Genomic DNA, 19,807 nt, shown 5'->3' on the forward strand with positions numbered 1-19,807 from the left:
GGACGAAACATATTCAGCAGGCGGACTCTCAACCACTGCGCCACCAGGGAAGCCCTGAGCCTCTGCATCTTAATCTGTACAAATGGAAATGATATCTAAATTAGAGGGATGTTTTTAAAAGATTAAATAGAGAGTTTAGCACCGTGCCTGGCATATAACATGCTTCCAGTACATGCTAGATGTTGTTGTGATATGTAGGGAAAGAAAAAAATTTGTCCAAAATTTCGGGGGATAAACAGCCCCTCCCCTGCCCCAAAGATTGACTCTTAATAACCCAGTCTATCTAAATAACCAGACCCCCCCGAACCTCCACTCTATCGTGATAAGAGAGGTTTGCTCTAATTGGTAGCTAAGGAGGAATTGCTCTTATTCTTTTCCGTGGCCCAGAGTGAGTTAAGCCAGCTTCAAATTAAGTTCAGCAACGCGAATGTTGTCTTCCTTCCTCTCAGCTTCTTTTCTTTATCATAGAATCACAAATGAGAGGTTTGGAGTATGAGTGTGCATATTTAGAAGAGACACAAATGCGATTTCCATAAGCAGGCTCCAATCTCCAAGGAAAAAAAGCTGGCATAATTGCTAAGCAGAAACGGTGGGTGAATTCTATTTCAAAGCTTCAGGTTCCTTTTAGCCCAACCCACTCACCCAAATGAAGCCAGAGTTGTTTGCAATTCAATATCAGGTCGTTGACACTTAAACATTTTTAATTTGTTTGACATCGTGGATGGTAAATCTGTCTGTAAACCCAGCTTTATGCTGTGCGTGTTTAGGTCTGGATGATAAAGTTAGACAGTGGCATTTCATCAGAAAGTGTGAAACAATATGTGGGAGATTAATGAAGCAGTTGGCACTTCCAAGAATTTCTAGAGCAACTATTTCAGCAACTGAAGCACTGTGTCCTAGGGTTAAAAATTACCTTTCAGAAATACACACTTTGAACAACAGACTGGTCACCAATCTGTTGCTAGCCTGACAGGGTACTTGAAGAAGTAGGAAAGTCACTGTTAAGAACACAGTCACGTGACAACAATCTAAAATTTGTTGAATATTATTAGTGTGACAAGATATATAAGAAACAACCGGAAGCAAATTGGGATAGGTTTTGTTGAAAGCTGTTATTAGCGCAAACATTTATTTGGTTGAGGATACGTATATATGGGAAGAGAAAACGCGGGTGAGTATAAATACACATGCACATGTATACACACCACACACGCACATATACATATGCAATATATCAATATATAAATACGTATAATAAATAAAAATAGATCCCTCTACCCCCATGTTTTAGTTTTTAGTTTTAATTTGCCATCCTTGGTTAACTAACTCATTTGGGAAGTCGGGTGGGCCGTTTAGCAATTTTGTGGTCTTATTTTTCCAGAGCTCAGATATCTGTACGATCTTCACTCTTACTGAGGTTATTGGTTTCCTATTTGGGAACAATGCAAGTCCTCCCTGTCACCTTTCCCTAAAGAGGTGTGTGTATCCCTTAATTATTATGCACTTTGTAGAATTATAAAATGGCACTTGTTGCTTCAACAGTTACAAACATCAAGTGCAATGGAAGAGTATTCGAAAAACAGTTGGGTGAATACAAAGACAAAAACACTACAAACATCCCCAGAGCAAATATCTAGTTTGTGAATCTGGGGCAGACTCTGTGAGCTGTCTTCCAGCATTCATTCATCCCTTGTACTTCAGTAATAGAACTCCCCGATTTCTTTTTCACTTCTTTTTAATTTCTATTTTTGCTTTTATGATTACAGGCAGACCTCATTTTATTTCTTTTTGCTTTATTGCACTTTGCAGATACTGTATTTTTAAAAATTTAAGTAAAGTTGACTTACAATGTTGTGTTAGTTTCAGGTGTACAGCAATGTGATTTAGATCTATATATATTCTTTTTCAGATTCTTTTCCATTATAGGTTACTACAAGGTATTGACTATAGTTCCCTGTGCTATACAGTAGGACCTTGTTGTTTATCTATTTTATATATAGTAGTTTGTATCTGCTAATCCCAAACTCCTAGTTTATATCTTCCCGCCCCCTTTCCCCTTTGGTAACCATAAGTTTGTTTTCTATGTCTGTGAGTCTGTTTTGTAAATATGCTTATTTGTATCATTTTTTTTTTTTAGATTCCACATATAAGTGATATCATATGATATTTGTCTTTCTCTGTCTGACTTACTACATTCAGTATGACAATCTCTAGGTCCATCCATTTCACTGCAAATGGCATTATTTCATTGCTTTTTATGGCTGAGTAATATTCCATTGTGTATATATACACCACATCTTCTTTATCAATTCAGCGGTTGATGGATATTTAGGTTGCATCCATGTCTTGGCTATCATAAATGGTGCTGCACTGAACATTGGGGTGTATGGCTATTTTCGAATTAGAGTTTGCTCCAGATATATATCAAGGAGTGGGATTGCTAGATCATATGGTAACTCTGTTTTTAGTTTTTTAAGGAATCTCCATACTGTGTTCCTTAGTGGCTGCACCAATTTACATTCCTACCAACAGTGTAGGAGGAGTACCTCCAGATTTTTAATTGGGCTCATGGTTTCCTGGAATAAGGATTGCCTTTTTCCATCCTCCTTTTCAACAGTGTGGCCGTGTGATAAATCTATCCAAGTGGACACTAGGTGTGGCTCATGGGATGTGTTTTTCAAGGCTGGGCACATCTTCCTCCTTCCTGCTGGCTGGAATTAGTCATTTGAGCTTAAACCATCATGTCCTAACTTGGACCATGAGAAGAAAAGAGCTGGGGCAGGTGGCAGATCAACTCTCTAATGACTGGACGGTGTCATGCTAGCCCTGGACTTCTCAACAGTGTGCTTCTCTAGAAAAAAAGAGAAATAAATATCTGTCTTGCTTAAGCCATCTTTATTTTGGGGTTTCTCTCTCGCAGCTGAACTTATTCCTAACTGATATACTCTTCTTCCTGCCCTTCTCCTTTCCCTCCTTTCCCTTTAATTGAACTGGTCCAAGATTTTGGACTAGTTGGGAATTTCTTAATTTCTGCACTATTGACATTTTGGGTTAGATGATTCTTTGTTGTGTGTCCCGTGCATTGTAGGATGTTTAGAAGCATCCCTGGACTCTACCACTAAATGCCAGTAGCTTCTGCTACCAAAAATGTCTCTGGACATTGCTGCATGTCCCCTGATGGAGATGGGGTGGAGAATCACCCCCAACTGAGAACCGTTGGATTATTTCAAGCAGAGAGTTCTTCTTGAATTTAGGAAAGCTGGTGAAAACTGAGTGTCTGGTTCCTTGACCTGCAACTCTGAGAAGTTTTGGGAACTCATAAAAGCATGCAGTGAGATGGCTAGAGATACTTAGGGTACCCTAGAGAAGACAGTCTTGCTGTGAAAATGTTAAGTCACTGGGCCTCCATTTCTTCCCTTATAGTCTGACAGGGTTGCTAAAATCTTCAAATCTCTCAGTCAATGAATATGACATTTTTTTTTTTGACTGCAGCAAATTTCAAGACCATTGCTTTGGATAAGTAATGTACAGAAAATACAAGATTAGGCAAAAGGTGTTACTTTTCCCTGATCCAATCAATTTTTGGATAATTTTCCTTCCTTATCATGAAGTACACTCCTTGAAAGCAGGACTATGTCTTATTCATGTCTGTAGCACTAGTGCCAGACACTAGGGTGTACGTGGTGAATGTTTATGGAACGAATGAATGAATGAATAAAAGAGCGAGTCAGAGAGCTCCCTGTCATTCCTCCTACCACATTGTAAGTCTTTGGTATGTTTCTCACTCTTGTAAATGTTTTCAGCTTTTTATTTGGAAATGATTTTAATCTTATAGAAAAAGTTTCAGGAACAGCACAAAGAACTCTTATGCACCCTACACCCAGATTCACCAGCTATTCACATTTCAGTGCAATTGCTTCATTATTTGCTCTATGATTTTTTTCTGAACCATTTGAGAATAAGTTGTATATACCAAGCCCCCTTGTCCATAAATACTTCCATGTATATTTCCTAAAAAGAATGTTCTCTTCCAAAAACCCCAGTAAAGTTAAAGTGTTGAGGAATTTGACATTGACAGACTTTTCTTGAACCCATCATCTATTTTCCATTTTTGTCAGTTGACTTATTAATGCCTTTTAAATTAGTTTTCCCTGGTACAGGATCCAGTTTAAGACCAGGGATTACATTTCGTTGTTCTGCAAAATGCCGTAAAGATTTTAGGAAAAAACCAATAACACTATCAAGCAGGTCACTGCCTAGGTGCGGCTTCCAAGTGGTGCCATCCTCCCTCTTCTGTCCTACTTCCCTATTGATTGCACTTTTGGGGACAGGCAGAAATAGCCTCTTTTGCTCACATCAGACCTTTAATCTTGGGAACCTCAGACAGGAGTTTTGCAGGGAGGTTGGGCGTTAACACACTGCAAACATGAAAACGTGACGTCTAAAAGTTAAATGAAAGGGAGGTGTTTTTCCCCTGCATCAGAGCTGAACTGGGATGTGGAGCTTTCTTAGTATAGCTGTGCGCAGAGATGACCTTCCAGCAGGTGAGAGCTTCTCAGCTACTAGCAGCTTTGGGTCACTCCCCCTACTGGAGTTCGTCAGAACAGAGCACAAAACCTAATCATAGACCCTTATGGTTGAAGTGGTAGGACTTCCAGTACAAGGCTGAATAGAAGTGGTGGTAGGAGTGGGCACCCTTGCCTTGTTCTTTAAAAAAAAAAAATTTTTTTAAACATCTTTATTGGAGTATAATTGCTTTACATTGCTGTGTTAGTTTCTGCTGTATAAGAAAGTGAATCAGCTCTATGTATCCCCATATCCCCTCCTGCTTGAGCCTCCCTCCCACCCTTCCTAACCCACCCCTCCAGGTGGCCACAAAGCACCGAGCTGATCTCCCTGTGCTATGCGGCTGCTTCCCACTAGCTAGCTATTTTACATTTGGTAGTGTATATATGTCAGTGTTATTCTCTCACTTCGTCCCAGCTTACCCTTCCCCCTTCCCGTGTCCTCAAGTCCATTCTCTACGTCTGCGTCTTTATTCCTGTCCTAGCCCTAGGTTCTGCAGAACCTTTTTTTTTTTTTTTTAGATTCCGTATATATAGATTCCGTATATATGTGTTAGGATATGGTATTTGTTTTTCTCTTCCTGACTTACTTCACTCTGTATGACAGACTCTAGGTCCATCTACCTCACTACAAATAACTCAATTTTCGTTTCTTTTTATGGCTAATATTCCATTGTATATATGTGCCACATCTTCTTTATCCATTCATCTCTCAATGGACACTTAGGTTGCTTCCATGTCCTGCCTATTGTAAATAGTGCTGCAGTGAACATTGTGGTACATGACTCTTTTTGAATTATGGTTTTCTCAGGGTATATGCCCAGTAGTGCGATTGCTGGGTCGTATGGTAGTTCTGTTTTTAGTTTTTTAAGGAACTCCCATCCTGTTCTCCATAGTGGCTGCATCAATTTACATTCCCACCAACAGTGTAGGAGGATTCCCTTTTCTCCACACCCTCTCCAGCATTTATTGTTTGTAGATTTTTTGGTGATGGCCATTCTGACTGGTGTGAGATGATACTTCATTGTAGTTTTGATTTGCATTTCCCTAATGATTAGTGATGTTGAACATCCTTTCATGTGTTTGTTGGCAATCTGTACATCTTCTTTGGAGAAATGTCTGTTTAGATCTTCTGCCCATTTTTGGATTGGGTTGTTTGTTTTTCTGATATTGGGCTGCATGAGCTGCTTGTATATTTTGGAGATTAATCCTTTGTCAGTTGCTTCCTCCTCGCTGGCTCACCTCACGGAGAGGTAAGAGGGAGGCTGGCTTCATGGACTGCTGCCCTCCAGCCAGACTGGAGTCGGGGGCTCACACAAAGTCGTCATGAATCCACCACCGCATCTCTGAGCTCTGGGTCCTTCCGTAGTGCTTTCATTCTCAGGCAGCTCTCTCCAGTTTACATTCCAATGGCTTAGAAACCCTGGCTGAAAGAGAAGTCCTTTTTTCTTTTTTTTTAATTTCTAAATTTTATTTTATTTTAATTTATTTATTTTGGGTCTTCGTTGCTGCGCACGACTTTCTCTAGTTGCGGCGAGCGGAGGCTACTCTTTGTTGCGGTGCGCGGGCTTCTCATTGCGGTGGCTTCTCTTGTTGCAGAGCAGGGGCTCTAGGCGCACGGGCTTCAGTAGTTGCAGCATGTGGGCTCAGTAGTTGTGGCGCACGGGCTTAGCTACTCAGCGGCCTGTGGGATCTTCCAGGACCAGGGCTCGAACCCGTGTCCCCTGCAACGGCAGGTGAATTCTTAACCACTGTGCCTCCAGGGAAGTCCAAGAGAAGTCCTTTCGCTAATGAGTAACGACCCCATTTTCAGCACTAACTCTTTGAATTGGATGCATGCCCATCCCTGAACTGATCCTTGTGATTGTGGGCCCACCTAAGGTTCAGGGAGGATGGTAAGCTCTATGGGTGCTGATGGCCCACCCAGTTCATTTTCCAAGAGGAAACTGAGGTACGGTCGTGAGAAGGGGGAATGGACACTAAGTAAGCAAAGACAGCAGATGTATGCTCCCAAATGGTGGAAAGGTGGCCAGTGAAAGCCTCTAGAATGAAGGGACCCCTTTTTAAAACCATGGAGTGTGTTTTGTTCGAAGAACAACAAACAAAAATCAAGGGGGCAGCATGGACTGGAGGTGGTAGAGGCAAGGAGATGGGAATGATGCAGTAATACATTCAGAGAATTTCAGTTTTCCATATGCTGTCCCCTGTGTTTTCTTCTTTGAGCCTCCCTTGGACCACCTGGGTGGGAGACTCAACTCTAGTTTTCTCACCTATAAATTGTAGATAGTATGTCTGCTCCAGAAGTGGTACCAGCAGCTCCCAGTGTCACTAGGTCCAGGGTGATACATCACCCCTTGTTGGTTTCTCTTCCTCTGTCCACACTTCTGTAAATGGTTCCTTTGTTAATGTCTCCTCAACTAGCCTGCTTGGGTGTGTTAGCTGTGCCAGGCAGGGGCCTTGATTGGTACAACAGCATGTCTGGTTGGGAGTAATGTGCAGTAGAGCTGGTCCACCAAACCAGGTGTTTCTCTGGACAAAGCCCTGTCTCATCTCCTCCCAACATATAGAAAGGGGTTGTCAAATAACAGTTACGTGAATCTTGCAGCATGTTGGCCAAAAGTCAGCAGGAGAAAGAAATGAATTGCAGGCTATTTGTCACTAACAGGCAAGCCAATCAAGCCCCTTCATGATTTGTAATGCAAAGTAGGCTTCAACAGGAAGCATTTATTTTAGCTTCATCACTCCTTCCTTCTAATGATGTTTACTCGGCAAAATGCTTCTCATAATTTCCTTTTAAATTTTTTTTTCTTGGCAACTGCATCCTCTTGTCAGTATCCTCTTTTATGCCAAGAGCCTCAGAGATTCCAGCCTTTTCAGAAGACATATGACTCTATTAATTACTCTCTGAAATGAGACTTCTGAAACTCAGCTGTAGAATGAAAGAAGAACCTAAGAAATATCACAGGAGGATGAATGAATGATTCTAACCAAACAGATACTAGAAAGTCAAGGTGAAGACACTTTTCTGACAGCAACATTCAGAGGCCACTGATTCCATCTGTCTTTCCTTCCTTTTGTCCATCCATCCATTATATATTTATCTGTTGCTAGGGAATTAGACTGGGCTCTAAAGAAACAGTAGTGAGCAAAGACAGATATGGTCTCTGCCTTCCTGGATCTTATGGCGCAAAGGGGCACTTGGAAAATTAAATAGCCACAGTGTAGTATGATCCGTTTTAAATAGGTACAAGACATTCATTATATGAGCACGTTAACAAGGGGACCTCAGGCAGTCCAGAAGGGAGGGCCAGCACAAGCTTCCTGGGAGAAATAATGTTTAAGCTAAACCTGGAGATGAGAAGGAATTAGCCAGGTGAGGGAGGAAGCATGCACCAGGCAATAGGAACAGCACGAACAAAGGCTTCAAGGTGGGGGTCAGATACAGATGGCTTTCTACATCTCATTACATTTCCAACTGTGCCTTGTCCAGCTGGTCTGCACTTGAATCTGGCTCTGACTCCATCACCGCAGCAGGCTCCAAATCCTTCAGCTCTGTTCCAGTTTATCTTCAGTCCATATCCTTCTCACTTTTGTCAGAGCACCTCCCCCCAGGTACATCTGGTCAGGCATACTGTGGTTCCAAGTCCCATCTCCTTAGGCTACCGTTTGAGGCTGTTCGCATTTTGTCTGTAACCATCCTTTGTAGTTTAAATCCTACTACGCCCTCAGCTCACTATTCTCCTCACAGCTTTGAGCCTGGCTTCTGCGCCCTTGGTTGAGCTCTTCCTTTCACCTGCACTGTCCTCATCCTCTTTATATCTGTGTGACTCAGGCTTCCAGCACATTCCTGTTGGTACCCTCAAATGAGTCAGCTCAGAAGGAGTAAAAAAGAGACTGCGTACTTACATAGATGTTGGCAGGGTTGCGGCGAACCAGCGTGAGATGGGACGGTCCCCACGGCTACCCAGGACCACCTCCGGGCCAGAGGGGGCAAGAGCTGGACAAGTTACAGGGAACAGAAGGAGGGGCTCTATGGAGAAGTCTCACTCTCCTCCACCCTCCCATCACCTCTGAGGTCACTGGCCTAATCCAACAAGAAGCCAGAAGGCAAGGTTGCCCGTTAATGCCATCCACACAGCTCAGCTGTCCTGGACACAGAGCAGGGGAAAAACGAGTGCAGAGAAGACCCGAGAGATAAACAAAGAATAAACATAAGACCACCGCCCCTTCCCAACTGCTTTCACCATTCATCTCAACCTTTTGCAATAACACTCACTAATTGAGACCCAACATGGATGCCAACTCATCCACGATTCCTCCCACCTGTGCCCTTCACAGCCCTCCAGCTGGACGCACTTGTCCTCGGCTCTGAATGTGCCAAGCGCTTTCTCAGGATCTCTGTCCCAATACTTCTCATTCTGAACCTCACTTCCCCATAACTTATATGCATGGGTCTTAAGTTGGGTTCCCCCAAAGCATATTCGGACATGAGATTTTTGTGTCAACGTGATCCATTAGTAAGTGTTCCAGGAGGAACCGGTAGGGAGGCAGGAAGAAGGATGGGAAGGGTATGACTCAGTGCTGCAGGGGAGGTTGGTCTGGGGGTCCGTGCACAGCTGGCTTCAGAGTTGACCCCATCAGAGGCAAGGGGCCAATTAGATGGATTCCCACACAAGTCCATCATTGGCTAAGGACTTAGAGTTCCCTGAGCTCTCAGGCAAAGTGGCTCCAGCAGCCTGTGGCCAGACATTAACAAAGGGATGGAGGGGCCGGCTGTTGAATACGGGTGCTCACTGCGATCTGATGTGGACAAAAGCTGTAAAGAAATTGAAAATGGTGGGGTGAAGCACTGACAGGTCTTTAATTACACACATCTTCCCTCCCTCCTTGGATAGTAACAACTCTAGGGCGAGCAATGGAGTCTTCTTTGTAACAGCACATATATCTTTATAACATCAAACACCAAGGCTGGCTTCATGGGTGTGACATATGTAACCACATAGTGCTTAGAAGGAGTCCAGGCTTGGTTGAATGCTCTGCTGTCACCATTGAAATTCTTAAAAATTATTGAGAATTCTTAATAATCAATGCACAAATTAGGCATTTAAAATGTGTTTATTGAATGAAGGAATGAATGCCTGGCATTCATTAGGTGGTCAATAAATGCAGGTTAAGTGGGCGTATCAGGAGGGCCTATTGTCCTAAGTCTTCAACTTCAAAAATAAAGAAGAGGGAGTGGGGTCCTGCCACCTCGCCCCCTCTCCTGCTTCCCCCAGTCTTCACACCTTTCTAGGCCCCTGCTGAAGTGTGGGTAGGACTTGTTTATTTCAAACTGCTATTTATTTTTTTCTCTTCCCATGCCATGGAAAATTCCTGGCATCAGGCAGCCTCAGAGCAACACTATTTTTATTTCCCCAGCAAAATAATTAAATTTAGGCTCACTTACTTTTCCCTAGTAGAGAGGCTGTGGGAAAAATGGGATGAAGAGGCTGCTGCAGAGGGCTGGTTGCGATGGGTTCCAGAGAGACTAGGCACCATGATCTGAGACACATTTGCCATGGAGCCACACGGGAAGGAGGTAGCGAAGGCTTTGTAAAATCACTCAATCAGAACTTTCTGCTGAGCAGGACAACCACAAACATGTCTTAGAATCTTAGAGCTGGACGGAGCTGTAGGAATGATCTAGACCAGGGGTCAGCAAACTATAGGTCAAGGGCCAAATCTGGCCCCGCTGCCAGATTTTGTAAATCAAGTTTCACTGGACCGTAGCCATGGCCATTCATTTGCGTGTCGTCTATGGCTGCTTTCATGATACAACAGAGTGAAGATGCTGTAACAGAGACCATATGGCCTGCAAGCCCAAACGTATTTATTGTCTGGCCCTTTATGGACAAGATGTGTTGACCACTGACCTAGACAAGGAATGCTCGCAATGTGTTATGTGGGAACTACTAGTCTTTCAGGATGCTCTATACAAAAGTATGCTGTGGTCAAATATCTTTGGAAAATGCACAAACCTTATCTCCCCTCTTGAAACTTCACAGACCCCATCACCCTACTGCAGCAGCCCCTGTCCATGCTGTACCCACATGCACTGCACACTCTGCTTACCGTATGCACCTGTGGCTCTTGCCCTAGGCTCTCGTTCTGTTATTTGTTGTCTTTTCCTCCTGACCCAGGGCGCAGGGCCAGCTGGAAGCACTGGAAAGTCAATGACCTTGAAAGCAGACATCAATCAACGGTAGACAGTATAAGGGAGAGACTTCCTCAGCTTCCTTGCCTGTTGGTTGGGAAAACTCTGAGGCATGATCTACACTGTCTCCTAGAGCTCACCTGAGGGGCCAAGACCCCACTGTCCACAGAGATCAACCAGCTCATTAATGCACCTTTACTGATCATCCTCACTTCCCCTAGCGGAGTTCTTTGAAATCACCTCCCAAACAAACTAATTCTATTCTGATTCTTAGTGTGCTTCTGGTGGAATGCAAACCAAGATACCTACTAATTAAAGGCTCTGAGAAGTCCTGTAGTAAACATATACATATCTTCTTAATTGGGCCCTCAAGGCTTATTTTTTTTTTTTTTAATCTGGCTTCTATCCAACTTCCCAGCCTAATTTTCTTCAAATCTCCCCCACTCATCTCAAGCTTTCTTTTTTTTCCCCCTATTTTTCTTCTTTTTATTTCATTTATTTATTGAGTCTATTCCACTTAAATACATATATACTTTGACAGCAGGAATTTTGTTTATCTTCAATACTTATAGTAATGCCTGGCACATAATAGATATTCAATAATATATTTTGAAAGAATAAGTAAATGAATGAATATTATAAAATATTCAGCTGAGTTGACATCTAGGTTCTGTGTACAACTATGTGTGGCCAATTTAAGGAAATATTGACTTATAAAAATAAAGTATAATTCCATTTTCATATTTATAATCTTCATAGACTTTTTAAAATGTAATAAACATACAGTGTACATTAAAAAGAATGTAGTTCACAATACTTTTTTTTCCACTATGAATAGGAAAGTGTTCTTTCTTTTTTAAAAAAATTTATTTATTTTTTAATTAGTTTTCTATTTTATACATATTAGTGTATATATGTCACCCATCTCAAGCTTTTTTTCAATTTCTTGAACCCACCATATTCTTAATGATGTTATTCTCTTTCCTCGTTGCCTTGCCAACACCTACTCATCTTTAAGGCTTTACATACAATGTCATGTCATCCTGGAAGTCATCCAAAATTAAAAAAAAACTTAACCGGGACTAGGTGTTGCTGCTGGATATTCCCGGGCTTCCCGTATCACGGTGTTTACCGAACCACTGTGTTTACCTCCCCCACTGTATCCCGGAACCCAGCAGAAGTGTTTCGTAAGAATCTGTGGACAGTGTGGATGGACGGTTGAATGCTTCACGTACTCTTTGTGTTGGAACAGAGGTAGCACACTGCTAGGGTTTGACCAGCTTCTTGGTCAAACTTTAACCCGGCGCCTTTGAGCCTAGCTCTTGACCAGGCCTTTCCTGTGGCCGCCAAGCCCAGGATTAGCAAGTTTAGTGAGAATCCTCCCACTCTTGATATCTAATCAATTTCTTCTTACTAATTTTTCACCTACTCCCTCACTCTGACCATTTCCTCTAAACCCCCACTTCTCCCTTTTATATTCAGAGTTGAGTTCAATTTCTCTCCCCTATTTGAATAGTTTTGATCAAAGTCTTCTTTGCCTGTTTAGGTTAGAGTTGAGCTCAATTCTATAAGGAAATCTCCTTTACTGTGGTACCTGGAATAAAATGAGTCAATAAGAGGGAGAATTGATAGATACCTATTTCCTGTCTCCTTCCCCACCATTCATCTACCACCTAGCCAAGTCCCAGGCACACAGAACTATAACCTTTCCCTGCATCTACCACACATGTTCCTGCCTTCATATATATGCTGTCCCTCTTCTTTGAAGAAAGGGAGTATTTCATCTCCTCTGTCTCATGATCTCCAACTGTGAATCATCTCCCAAAGGATTCTAAGGAAGAGCTGGAATTATCATTAGCAAGATTTCCCAAGACATCCACCTGTACTCTTTGATTACTTATGATGTACGAAAAACTGTTCTCAATCTCCCAGTTCATCCCACCACCTCCCTTTCCCCCTTGGTATCCATAAGTTTGTTCTCTACATCTGTGTCTCTGTTTCTGTTTTGTAAATAAGATTGTCTATGCCCATTTTATCAGATTCCACGTATATGTGTTAATATACAATATTTGTTTTTTCCTTTCTGACTTCACTCTGTATGACAGTCTCTAGGTCCATCCATGTCATATATACACTATTGATACTATGTATAAAATAGGTAACTAATGAGGACCTACCGTAGAGCACAAGGAACTCTACTCAGTGCTCTGTGGTGGCCTAAATGGGAAGGAAATCCAAAAAGGAGGGGATATATGTATAGCTGATTCACTTTGCTGTACACCAGAAACTAACACAACATTGTAAAGCAACTATACTCCAATAAGAATTTTAAAAAGGAAAAGAAAAACTGTTCACAGTCTAGGGGTCAGGGGAGGGGTTCTCTCAGTTTGGATTCTACACCCACACCCACCCCCCACCCCCCAAAGCAGACAGTGAGACAGGAAATGAAGTGCAGGAAGTTCAGAGGAAGGGGAGCCTAGGAAGCAAAAGTAAGGAAATTGGGAAAGTGAATTAAGGAAAGGAGGAAAAGCAATCAAAGCATATTAACAGGTAATTTACCACTGGAGACAACTGGGTCTCAGTCTCCCTGGGGACCTTCTAGAGAGAAGCTGTGAAGGACTTGCCTCATAATCAAAGGGTGGGGAGGCTTTGAGGATTTAGTCATCGACTTTCCTCCTCATTGGCTGAGAGTTGCCTCTGGGGGTTTTAACTCTCCACACGCCCATATGTCCCCTGCCGGCTATAGCGCAAGCTCCCAGGGCTCCAGAGAAGAAAGACGTGTGTACCTGAGGTAGGAAGTTGTCAGCGAGCTGGGGATAGTCTCCTGAGGTGACAGGGGGACTCAGATGTGCTGAGAAGATACGTGCTGGGCATCAGCGTCATCTGCTACATAGTGACATTCAAAATCTAGGACTTGTATGACATCAGCCCAGAGCAATGGGCATAGATGCTGATTGTGAATGTGTGCTGTGTACATGCCAACGAGTACAATCAACGCATCCTCGTAAGGATACAGACACGGGTAAGAGTCTTAGTTCTCAGGCTGAGATGCTCCAGGTACCACTGATGTGATTTCTCAGGTCATCTTTCTCAGGAAGAGTGGTGACCTCCTCTTCCTGAGGTCATGCATCAGCCCCAAAGCAGCTCAGGACAGTTGAAATGAAGATCAGAACTGACATCATAAGCAAGTTGGCTTTGTGTGTGAGGCCTCAGGGTGCTGACAAAAGCCTCCTATTCCTCTGAGCCCGATCACCTGCCTCGAGCTTAATTTCAAAGGTGTTTTCTGGTCCAGAAACCGCAGTTCATTCCCTCATGGTCACCCAGAGATTAGAAGTAATTTCCATTCTTCACCTCTCCTCCCTTTCTGATTTCAGGGAGCGGGTGGGTGGAGCGAATCCAGCGTGGACAGCTCATGAGTCAGAAGCCCCATTGCTCTGTCATTTAGTGTCTTCACTATTCTACACATTCCTTGCAGGGGGAATTGAAGCTCTTTCCTTGAAGACCAAAGTGTCAGAGAAATCGAAGTTCTCCTTTTCCCACTTTAAATTCCATCATTGATTTTCATTAAGCCCTTCAGAGGCTCCCAATACCTCCTGGTTTCTTTCCTTCAAAGAGAGAGATTTAGAGAAAGCAGCCAGTTCCCAACTTTCCCAGGCCACTAGAGATGTGGCTGCCTTGCGACCAGAGCAACCCGGTCCTGCTCCTGAGGCCTTCATCTCTCTCCCTGGTGAAGGGTCCAAAGCTTTCCCAGGACTAACCTGTCCCACTGTGGGCTGCAAATCTGCCTGAGGTCAAAGCATACTCTTAAGGTAAAAAAAGGACAATAAACTATAATGAGAAGCAGATGAGGCCAGTGAAATTTCTTGGAATATAAAGACAAACCATCGCATTTTGAAAAAGCTTCATCTTATAAATAAAAATGTGCCTTTGGACCTGGCTGAGGTCCCATAATAGATAAGACACAGAAGGAGCTGGAATGCACTTGAGGCTCTGCCCCCACATAATCACAGCTGGAGAGCGGTTCTGGGTTCTGAGCTCCACTGTCTTGATGGATTGTCCACTCTGTGTGGGCTTTATTGGCCCCTAGACAATGGGGATGTTTCACTCTCTGTGTCTTTGATCTTGACAATATACTTTGCACGGCTGATTTGCTGGTTCTGAGCTAAGCTAAAGTGAAAGCAATCTTAAACTGAGTATAAATCTTCATTCTTACCGATTTTTTTTTTTTTTTTTTGGTGGTACGTGGGCCTCTCACTGCTGTGGCCTCTCCCATTGCAGAGCACAGGCTCTGGACACGCAGGCTCAGCGGCCATGGCTCATGGGGCAAGCCGCTCCGCGGCATGTGGGATCTTCCCGGACCGGGGCACGAACCCGTGTCCCCTGCATCGGCAGGCGGACTCTCAACCACTGCACCACCAGGGAAGCCCATTCTTACCGATTTTTAAAGCTAGCACAGTCTTTGTCATCAGACCCGGTTTGCTCATCTACCATTAAACAACACCATGTTTTCTTTTTTTTCAGCAAAACATTAACCTGTGTCCAAGCAAATATCTTCATGTTCCCGTTTTCCACCTCTTCTGTTTGAGAAGGACTCATTTATTCATTAATTTTTTTTGTTTCATATTCATCAAGCACCCCCTATATTCTAGGTGCTGTTCTAGGTGTTGAGGATACTATACAAGACTGGCAGGGCACTTACTTTTAAAGATGTTCTTTACAAGCCAGGAAATGGCCACATGAATTGTGTGACTTATGTGACACTTTCAAAACTTACGTAAAGCATAGCTACATGTTTTTAATCTACAAAGCATTGAGAAATCATCAGCTTTAAAAAAAAAATCTATCTCTTTTTTCTCTGGGACACCTCTTGCTTGAGGACATTTAGCCCTCTGTGTATTGGGCTTATACCACAGACTGCCAAGGTCAAAGTTAGGAAAGAGGAGTAGAAGAGACAGCTTTTTAAGTGATTAAAATTTGTCCATATGGTCACTGGCACTTGCTATCATTTTCTTAAAAAAAAAGTCCTGGTTAATACAAAAGATTATTTCAGAATGGGAAGGCATTTGGGCAACATCTGGTCACAGGGCACCCTTTCACTAAGTAAGGAAGACTCTGAGACCTGGAAGCAGGGCATCAGGAGCAGAGCTGGAAAGAAAAGTCCAGGCTCCGCCCTCCACAACAGCATCCACAACGCCCCGCCTAGCAGGTGCATGTCGGGACCCCCTTCCTCTCCCAAGAGCCCTTCTGCCCTTGCTTCCCTTCTTCCATGGCCTCCCTCCGGCCACTTATACTTTCTTCAAGCAAAACCATGGGCTACAGACCACACAGATTTTAAAATTCCATGGCCTTTCCCCAAAGGAAGAATTGCCTTCCTAAATGACATAGAAAGATCAGGAAACCCAAGTTATACTGTTACTGCTTTTTCCCCTTAATGCTTCTTGATTCCCTTTGGGTTCTGGATGCGTGAGATGCTGCTGCTTGCTCTTCCTCTTTCTGTCTTCCTCCTCCTCGTTTTGGAGAACAGCTAATTATAATCTGGTGTAAGCTGTAAATCATGGCAATGCTCTCCTTTGGGGAGTTTTATATCCACACTTGTCCTCACAGAAAGGAGCCAGACTGTGGCACGAGATAGATGTGGGTTGGAAGCCCGGGTTTTATCTTGCACTTATTGCTCTGTGACCCTGGTAAGTCACTCGACCTCTCTAAATTTCATTCTCTTTGGTGGACTAGAGATCATAATACCAATCTCTTAAAGTTGTTTAGGGAATTAAGCAAAGGACCATCTGGCAATACCTGAGTGTAGCAGATGCTCTATTAGGGGCAGCCAGGAGCAAGAATAATGATGGTGACCATTTGTCCAGAATTAGACAAGTCAGAATGGACATGAGACATGTACACAGGCCCACTTTGCATTGCTGAAGTATTTATATGCTTCCTTAAGTCTCACAGTGACTTGTCTAAGAAAATAGGTCCCACTCTGATCCCACATTTATATTTGAAAAAATAGGAGGCTCACTCAGAAAAGGTGGAGGGCTTTTTCAGGGCCACAGGGCTGGTGGTGGCGGAGCTGGGACCAGAGTCCAGCCCTCTGGACTGGTCCGCTTCTCCAGGCCAGCGATTCCTCCAGAGGCATAGACCCCGCAGCCATACCATCTGAACACTCGTGCGAAGTGGGAGAAGTCAAGACCACCAAGAGCCTCTAGTTAGTTATGGTTCATGTTTTGTCACCAAATGAATAGGAAAAACTTCAGCGTCCACTGTTCTTACATTCAGAATTGTGGATGAAGTATTAAACACGTGGGACAGGAACATAGTTCTCAAGTGCGCGGTAGTGGAGACCAGGCAGAGACCCCGCTTTACACCAGAACTTGGTCATTTCAAAAAACTGTACCCCACAAAAGATCAAAGAGAAATCTGAAGCCATGTGTCCTAGATTGAAATTAGAGGAAAGAGACTGGCACAATAAGTCTTTCAAGGCCAATTTACTGGGTTACTTTTGCCCCTTGTCCATGGACTGTGTCAGCTTTCACCAGATTCAGTGAACTGGCCTTCCTTCTCTTAGCTCAGAATTCCACTGAGAACTCTCGTTAGCTTTTAGTGCTGAAGGTCAGCTGATGTGCAGGACTCCTGTTGGTTTCCTTCCAGCACTTTCCCCCTTTCTCACAAAGGACTATTGAAAGCACAAGTCCTGATCTCATACTTGGACCCATTTTTAGAGGCTAAAATAAAGAAAATTAGGGGTTCCAGGACTGGGTATGTTTCTGTCATGCTCACCAAATTGCAAGGGTGCTCACAGCTCTTGTATAGGAAGATCTTAACTATATTTAATCACAAGAAACCTTCCCAGGGAGGCTCAGGTTTGCTCCTTTTATACAGTGATGCAAGAAAGGTTTTACCTGGAGTAACAAAGGAGATTATTCCATCAATTCCTATGTTTGCTGAGCCCATGCCTGAGATGCAAATAACACTGCCCTTCTTATCCAAGTTATGGATTTTGTATTAGAGATTCTTGTAATTTTCTGTCAGTCATTTCCTCCCTGGCTCCTCCCTTCCTTCTTTGAGAACCTGTCCATATACTTTGCAGAGTCAGTTCCCACAGGCCCTGCTGAGGGGGCACATGACTTGCATCCCTGAACACAGACAGCTAGATCTGGAATGATCCCTACTTGAATCCAGCCAATCAGGTTCTTGCTCTGGGGGACTGGAACTGGGCTTCTGAGATGCTAGTGAGTGTTGGTTGAGCATTTAAAGAGAGAAGTGAAGTCGGCAATGGGGACCATGTGTTTGGCTTTTGGGCCTAGAATCAGAAGAAAAAAAACAACACAAAAAACCAAAAACCAAAAACAACCAAAAAAACAACTAGTCAAGAGGTACAGGTAAAGAGAGAGGTAGAGATAGAAATGAGGGAGAGACCACATGCAGACAGAAGCAGAGCCAAGAAACCAATTCATTTAAGAGACCCTAAGAGCAAAATCTTGATTTTGCTTTCTATCGCTGTTTCCAACGTTTCGTGGACATTAGCTGCATTCCCTGCCCTTTTATTCTGTTATATGCTGCTGTACTTTGTTGATAAACACAACCTGTGCCTTTTTCCTTCGTGTGTGTGTGTGTGTGTATGTGTGTGTGTGTATGTGATTCCAGGGTGCTTTGTTCTTTGCAACCAGGGGATCCCAAGACAGATTTGCATCCATAATCACCTGTGATGACCAGTAATATTTTCAAGATGGAACCTTTGTTTGAAGAGTAGAGCTCACGGTCCTGGGACCAGAACCAACAGGTGAGGCTCCTGTGATCTAGTGTCTTAACATACTGCTCATCGATTTATCTGTCACTGATGCTCCAAGAGCTTTTGCTCTGTTTTCATTCTTTGCATCAGGCTAAAATAGCTTCTATAATTGATTTCCCCCTCAGAGGAGTGTGAGTTCCCATCTGGGATGGAGATTCATAAATCCTTTGGGAGCCCCAAGGGTTGGAATGGCTCCAAGATTCCTCCTCACACCATTGGCCAGGGTCTCTTTTTTCCTCTTCTGAAAGGTGTGAATCTGACCTTTCGATTGGTCACCAAGGTTGCCATATTCAGCTACTTGTGACTAAGATACAAAGGGCTTGGAGGGAGCACAGCCCACAGAATCTATTTGAGGAATGCCAAATGGCAGTCCAGGACCCAGCTGGTACCACGCTCTCTCTCACACAGTGCCTGAAATGTGCACAGTTATTTTTGTTGAATTATATTATTGCTCATGAAGAAGTCTAATATTAAAACGCAATTAACAATGCCCACAGAGAGGGCAGAGAACTCTCCAACATGCCAGCTGTGTGACTTTGGGGAAATCAAAACCTCTGTGCTTTGGTTTCCTCATCTGTGAGATGATAATACTAATACCTACCTCAGAGGGTTATGATGGGAGTTAATATTTGTAAAGCCCCTAAAACAGTACCTGGCACATGGGTTGAGTCTTGTTGTTGAACACACATTCCTCCTATTAAGATGGTGACAGAGTAAAGTCTGGGGCTTTCCCTGACATGGTACATAAACTCTTGGACTTAGAATGCCTAAGGTTTGGAAAGTAGAGAGGACTAAGGAGTCAGGTCTTGGTGGATTGGGAACACTGCAAGATGAGATAACGCTTCTCCAGACCAGGGTCAGAGGTCTCCCTTTGGAAAGGGTTCCTTAACATGTTGGGCTGGGAAGAAAAGAGGAGATGAGGGAGGGAACTCAGGAAGCTACAATAATATTATAATGAGTAAAAGTCTTTGTGAGAGTCTATCTCAAAGGTTCAGGCGTTGATGGGTGTGTGTGCGTAATTTAAACTCAGGAACATACGTAGAGCCATAGGGGATGTGTGTCCTTAAGACATGCCCACCTTTAGATCATATTCTCAAGGAGTTGTTGGTTAAATCATGGCCAGAAATTACAAAAATATTGGGATTTGGGGGTTTTAAGTCATATTTTTTTAGGTAGAATTCACATACAGTAAAGTTCACCCTTTTTAGTGTGCAGTTCTAAGAGTTTGACAAATGTGTGCAGTCATGTAACCATCAGCACAAT

The sequence above is a fragment of the Kogia breviceps genome, chromosome 10 (assembly GCF_026419965.1).
Source record: "Kogia breviceps isolate mKogBre1 chromosome 10, mKogBre1 haplotype 1, whole genome shotgun sequence".
In the NCBI taxonomy this organism is placed as follows: Eukaryota; Metazoa; Chordata; class Mammalia; order Artiodactyla; family Physeteridae; genus Kogia; species Kogia breviceps.